Consider the following 7,528-nt stretch of genomic DNA (forward strand, 5'->3'; position numbering starts at 1 on the left):
AATCTGAGCCGCTGCTCCCTACTTGGTTGGAGTCACATGGGCCAGAACGTTGCCAGGATGTTCTCATAGAGATCTCTCCTGGAGCTAGGCTGTCCTGTTTCTGCCAGACTGTGACTGCCCAAGTCCTTCAGGGAAAGGACCAGAAGCAGCATAGCTTCTGGTGGGGCGTTCTGTTTACTTGACTTGGTACGGTTGTTTCTCTGGAACGTCCCAGAAGATACGGGCAGGTTTAACTGGAAAAGGGCAGCGGAGGACTCTTCAAGTCAGAAAGCAATCTGCAAACTGCCTCTGCCAGACACCCCAGGCTTTTCCATGATTGAAAACGGAGGTGCTGGGCGGTTAAAGCGAAGGCCTGCTCGTCCTGAAATGTCTCCTGGCTCTCCCATGCTGCTGAACTTCCTCTGGGTCTCAGGGTTTGGTGGCAGTGGTGGTGGGTGACCCACCTGTGGTATTTTTAACACGGGAAGGAATCACACCATACAACAGGCCCACGTGGGAGGCTTATTGAGAGAAGGGCAGAGAAGGTGCAGAGACGGGTCCCTGGTGGGGGGAGAGGGGAGAGAGAGAGAGAGAGAGACGGGGTGTGTGTGTGTGTGTGTGTGTGTGTGCGCGTGCGTGCGTGCGTGCGTGTGTGTGTGTGTGTGTGTGTGTGTGTGTGTGTGTTCAAGGCCCGTCTTTTATAAGGAAATGCAGTGAATGCTCAGGGGTGCTCTTAGTGGCTGCAGCTGAGGTATATCCTGTCGGGACCCTAAGGGCAGGCCAGTACGGACCTAAATGCTACCACCTCCTTGCCAGTTTTCAGGCCATCTGGCCCCTTCATCCTATTACTCCAGCCCCTCACTTCCACCACCTCCTGCTTTACTATTGATTCTGACCCTCTGCCTGCTTTTGATACGGACCCTTGGGATTACTTTGGGTCTTCCTGTCCTTGTGGATAATCCCAGATAATCTCATCCAGGGTTGGATGTGTCTCAGTGGCAGAGCCCTTGCTTAGCATGCACAGGTCTTGGATTCTATCCCCAACACGTTAAAAAAGAATCCTTCCCGAATTCCCTTAGTCATATGAACATATCACAGGTTTTGTGGGAAGCTGCTGCTCAGCTTGCCACTAAGGGTATCATACACATGCCGGTTTGGTTTACGCTATTCTACTTTTTTTTTTTTCCTTTTTCCCAGAGCTGAGGACCGAACCCAGGGCCTTGCACTTGCTAGGCAAGTGCTCTACCACTGAGCTAAATCCCCAACCCCGCTATTCTACTTTTGAGTATGTTTTAACACAATCATGGAAGGAAGGGTCGGAGGTGGCTGAGTGGTTACGAGCATGTGTTCTTCTAGAGGACCTGGGTTCAGTTGCCAACACCCACATTAAGTGGTTCACAACTCCACCACCCTTTCCTGGTCTCTATAAGCACCGGGTATGCATGTAGTGTACTTACATACATGCAGGTAAATAATCATGCACCTAAAGAAATCAATCAGTGGTAGGAGAGAATGGAATCTCAAAAGACAAATTTGAAATGGATTCCTCTTACCTCCACACACATGCACTCACACAACACACATGCATACAATACACAACAATACAGAAATCAAATTAAAAATAAAAACAAACAGTAAACAACCAGAAAGAAAATTTAAGATAAGAAAACTTGGTCGGATGGTGGTGGTGCACTCCTTTAATCCCAGCACTCAAGAGGCAGAGGCAGGTGGATTTCTGTGTTCAAGGCCAGCCTGGTCTACAGAGCCAGTTCCAGGACAGCCAGAGAAACCCTGTCTGAAAAACAAAACAAACAAACAAAAAATTGCATATCCTAAGAGCCAGGACTATAGCTCAGTGATAAAACATCAGGAATATACAAGGCCCGATGATCCTCAGCACTAGGAAGTTTTAAAAAAGGACTGAACCTCCCATGTTGGTTAAACATAAATGAATTACCCTAGCAATATTATATGGGTCATAATTTTTTTTTTTTATACTGGAGCAGGAAGCTGATTGCATGTACTACAAGGGGGCACAGAGCAGGCAGTAACAAGAATACCACCGGCAGGCTGCCCATAAATTCCTGACCTTTTCCTCCATAACTGAAGTAAAGCCTAGACTGTGACTTGAAAGACAATATGAACTGTTTAAAGAACTCATCAAGAGAGAAAAATGAGACCCTTGGAAGAAAAGATCTTTTTACAATAATTAGCATTGTATTTGACTAATTTAATACATTTATACATAATAGAGCAAAGATACACAATGTCTGAGAGACAAAAAAGTGCTCCCGACATAGACCAGGCTGGCCTCCAATCTGTAGCCATCCTCCTGCCTCCTGACATGAGCGTTGGGATTGCAGGTATACACTGCTATGCCTAGCCCCACAAAATGCATTTTAATTTTCAGTTAAGGATAGAGAACAGAAATAGTGAAATAACCCCTTACATAAACCAAACCTCGTTAGTTGGGGATTAAAGTGGAGAGGGGAGTCCTCCAGTTTATATTGGAAGAAAAGATTTTTTTCTTTTCTTTTTTTTTTTGAGTTGAGGATAGAACCCAGGGCCTTGTGCTTGCTAGGCAAGCACTCTACCACTGAGCTAAATCCCCAACCCAGAAGAAAAGATTTTTTTTTTTCCTGAGACAGGAAACTAAACAGGTTTCTCTGTTTAGCCCTGACTGTCCTGGAACTCACAGAGATCCACCTGCCTCTGTCTCCTGAGTGCTGGGATTAAAGACGTGCGCCACCACCACCTGGCAACAAGGAACTCTTAAACCAGGTGCAGTGGCCACACCTTTAATCCCAGAACTCAAGAGGCAGAGGCAGGTGGATTCTGAGTTTGAGGCTAGCCTGGTCTACAGAGCTAGCTCCAGGACAGCCAGGACTACACAGAGAAACCCTGTCTCGGAAAATAAACAACAAAAAGGAACATTTAGCTTTAAAAGAACACTGTGCCTTCTGAGTGGTTCTCGGGGTGATCCTGAAGGGTAGATATGTAAGAAGACCTGCCTTCCACAGTAAGTACACAGGCGAGACATCGGGGAGACATTCTAGTTCTCCCTTTGATTGGTGCTGACCACAGGCATGATGGTGTGGCAGTGCTGCTGTGTATTTTGGGTGGGGTGATCAAACTAGGCTTGGGTTTGCCGGACTATATACTCTGTGTTTGATGAGCGAAGTTATTTATTGGTAGTAAGAATTTGGTAAGGTTTGCCTAAATGACTTTTTTTTTTTTTTTTGAGCTGAGGATCAAACCCAGGGCCTTGCGCTAAATGACATTTTAAAAACAACTTTTAAATATTTATTTTAAAATAGGTGTGTGTGTGTGTGTGTGTGTGTGTGTGTGTGTCTGTGTGTGTGTGTGTGTGTGTGTGTGTGTGTGTGTGTGTGTGTGTGAGTGTTGGTACTGAGGCCAGTGGCATCGTATTCCTCTGGAACTGGAGTTACAGGCAGGCATGAACCGCCCCGTGTGGGTTCCAGGAACCAAACTCCAGTCCTCTGTGAGAGCAGTATGGTTTTAGCCACTGAGCAATCTCGCCAGCCCCACAAATGACATTTCAAAACTCAATTTTATGGGCACAAAAACCCAAAGTGCACTGTGCAGGTCAGCTTTGTGTCTCTGTTGCACAGCATCTGGTATAAACAACATAAGGAAGATGCACTTTGCTCTGTTTCAGTGGCTTGGCTCAAATGTTCCGTGTGGTGGAGCAAAGCAAAGTCTCATGGTGGCCAGGGAGGAAAGACCTCACCTTTATAATAAACTCCCCCCTTCTCTCTCTCCCTCCCTCTCTCTCTTTCCTTTCTCTCTCCCTCTCACCAAAGTGCCATGGAGCCCAAGCTGGCCTTGAAGTTGAACTCACTACATAGGTGAAGATGACTTTAAGCTTCTGATCTTCCTGCATCTACCTCCCGAGTACTTGAATTACAGGCACTCACCACCATTCAGTCCTTGTTTATCTGGTGCTGGGGCTTGAACCCAGGCTTTCACATATGCTAGTTAAGCACCCACTGAGCCACATCTCCAGCCGGAAACTCCATTTCTCAGTACCATTTTTTTTTTTTTTTTTTTTTTTTTGGCCAGAGCTGAGGACCAAACCCAGGGCCTTGTGCTTGCTAGGCAAGTGCTCTACCACTGAGCTAAATCCCCAACCCCTCAGTACCAATTTTCTGTATTAGCTCTCAACATCCAAAATACCTGTGGTAAGCCAACTCAAAGAAGAAAGGCTAAGTAGTGGGCACGGTGGCATATGCTTGTAATCCCTGCATTTGGGAGGCTGAGTCCAAGAGGGCTGTGTTGTGGAATATTACTTTAAGACATGTTACATTTGTTTAAAAAAAATTAACCTGGGGTCAGGAGGCTGAGTCAGCAACCAGCTGACAGTAAGTGGTAGGGAGGAACCATGTGTAGCTAGCTAGGGTTCTTTATTTTATTTTATTTTTCCGGAGCTGAGGACCAGACCGAACCCAGGGCCTAGCAAATGCTCTACCACTGAGCTAAATCCCCAACCCCGCTAGGGTTCTTAAGTAGGGGCTGAGCAGAAGGATGCGGCTGCTTTGGGGAGCCTCGAGCTAGGAGAAAAGGTTAGTTACTTGCTATTCAGCCTCAACCTTTGACTCCTGAGTTCCACAGAGGGATAGAGCTATAGGTAAAGTTTTCTTTAGTGGCCCTGACAGAGCCGATGCTGCTAGCTGCAGAGTTGCAATGGCCGATTAGGACAGCAGTTGCTTAAGGGGCAGCTACTGACTTTAATGAAAAACAACAGGGCTATTTGAATTCAGTCCTAACTACATACATACTGAGTTCTAGGCAAGGGTGGATTACATAGTAAGAAACTATCTTTTTTTTTTCTTTCTTTGGAGCCTGTCCTGGACTAGCTCTGCAGACCTGCAGACCAGGCTGGCCTCAAATTCACAGAGATCCACCTGCCTCTGCCTCCCGAGTGCTGGGATTACAGGCATGCACCACCACTGCCCGGCTAGTAAGATACTATCTTAAACACAAAACAAGGGGACTGGGGATTTAGCTCTGTGGTAGATTGCTTGCCTAGCAAGCACAAGGCCCTGGGTTCGGCCCTCAGCTCTGGGAACACACACACCACACACACACACACACACACTTCTTCCCCTAAGGGAGGACCTATGACTCACAGTTGAGAAGTCTTAGTCCACTGAAGCTTGACAGAGCTTTGAGGTCTGTAGTGAGGCAGGATACCAAGGCAGGTGTGTAACAGAAGAGTATATTACACATACAAAATATGTGTAGCAGGGCCCCAGACCTTAATAAGCCTCTGGACCTTAGCACAACTGACTCCATGACAGAAATACCATTCAGGCTGTAACACTCAGCACACAGACAGCACCACCTGCCAGAACTAAAACAAAAGACCTAACACACCAAAGCCCACAGTTCTGGAAGTCTCTAAATGTACCAACCTTGCTTTTTGGCTTCTGCAGTTCTGCTTCTGCCTAACTGTTCTTGTTAACTGAAGTATGTCAAGAGAGGACATGGTTTAAGAGCTCACCTTGAGAAAGCCTTGGGGCTACACTGGGATCCTGAACCCCCAGTATAGTCCCCAGCTGTCTAAGAAAGACTTTCTATAAAGTCTTAAATCCACGTCTGAGCAGTCTCTGGTGGCTACCCCACGTGAGATGAAAACAGCTTGGCTCAACTGCTATAAAGTGAGTGAAGAACACTGGCTTTTCTGTCAGACTCCAGTCACCCCCAAACCCACAGTGGGTTAGTCCACCGATGAGATTAATACTCTCACGATCCAGTCACCCCCAAACCCACAGTGGGTTAGTCCACCGATGAGATTAATACCCTCACGATCCAGTCACCCCCAAACCCACAGTGGGTTAGTCCACCGATGAGATTAATACCCTCACGATCCAGTCACCCCCAAACCCACAATGGGTTAGTCCACTGATGAGATTAATACCCTCACGATCCAGTCACCCCCAAAGCCTGCCTGTGAGCACTACAGTGTCAGGGAATAAGCTTTCCACACTTGAACTTTTGGGCACATCTAAGATCCTAAACTTAGTGTGGTGGTGCCCACTTATAATCGCAGGCTGGACTACAAACTGAGACATAGTGTCTCAAACATTGAGATGACAAAAAGCCGCCAAGCTGTAACATGCACTGTGTTTGCCTTGTTACAAATTTTACAAGTCCGAGCTTTTGCTGTGACCCTTGGTTGGCGGTCATCCATACGGTCTCAGCACCTTGTATAGCTCTGAATAGTGAATGAAACCCCAGACCTACCTTTAATAGCTTGGCTAACCTCCAGAGTGTTTCCAAATGTCAAACCAACATTCGATCTCTTAAGATATGGTCTCCTTCCTTAGTTGCTTGTAAGTCTTGCCATTCACACCCCTTTAAAGGTGGGCATGTCTAGAGAAGTAGTTCTCAACATATGGGCTGTGACCCCTTTGGGGGCTGCTTTATAACAGTAGCAAAATACAGTTATAAAGTAGCAATGAAATACTTTTATGGTTGGGGTCACCACACCATGAGGAACTGTATTAAAGGGTCACAGCATTAGGAAGGTTAAGAACTGTTGAAGAGACAGAAATAAAATGTAATCCAAATGCAAGGCATGTATGTCATCTAAATTTTTCTGGTAGCCACAATTAGAAAAGTAAAACCAGGCACTTTCCTCCCCGCTACCCCCTCACCGCCCCTTTTTGAGATAAGGTCTCTTATAGCCCAGGCAGGCCTGGAACTCACTAGTTGAAAATGACCTTGAAGACGAGTGGGTGGTGGTGGTGGTGGTGGTGGTGGTGGTGGTGGTGGTGGTGGTGGTGGTGGTGGTGCAGGTGCACACCTTTAATCCCAGCACTCAGGAGGCAGAGGCAGGAGGATCTCTGTGAGTTCCAGGACAGCTAAGGCTACAGAGAAACCCTGTCTCAAAATAAACAAACAAAAGACCTTGAACTCTTCCTGATTCTCTGACTCAGTTTGCTAAGTGCTGAGATTACAGGCATGTGCCACCACCTGCACAAGAGTACTTTTCATTGCCATTTTTTAAAATTATTTTTTAATGTACATTGGTATGAGGGTTTCAGTTCCCCTGGCACTGGAGTTACAGTTATGAGCTGCCATGCGGGTGCTGGGAATTAAACCCAGGTCCTCTGAAGAGCAGCCAGCGATCTCTCCAGCCCCTCATCACCATTTTAACATGTCATTAACACCCGAAAATGGAAGCATTCTGCACTGAAGCTTCTGGAATGAAGTCTTTGCTATTTAATGTCCAGTGTTCATACAGCTAGGGTTAGAGCCTTGATACTCAGTATGGTTTGCAAATGAGGGGTACTGGCATCACATGGGTGCCTGCTAGAAACTTGGAATCTTTCCTTTAATGTAGCACAGGCTAGCCTTGAATTCCTAATCTTCTTGCCTCCACCTCCAGATTTTGGTGGTAAGTATATGCTGTGCTCAACTAGAAACTCTGAATCTTAAGCCTATACCAGACCTGCTTAAGTTGAATTTATTTATTTATTTTTTTTTGAGACAAGGTTCTTCTGTGTAGCCTTGGTCATATTTG

This window comes from Onychomys torridus, chromosome 2 (genome assembly GCF_903995425.1).
Source record: "Onychomys torridus chromosome 2, mOncTor1.1, whole genome shotgun sequence".
Classification (NCBI taxonomy): domain Eukaryota; kingdom Metazoa; phylum Chordata; class Mammalia; order Rodentia; family Cricetidae; genus Onychomys; species Onychomys torridus.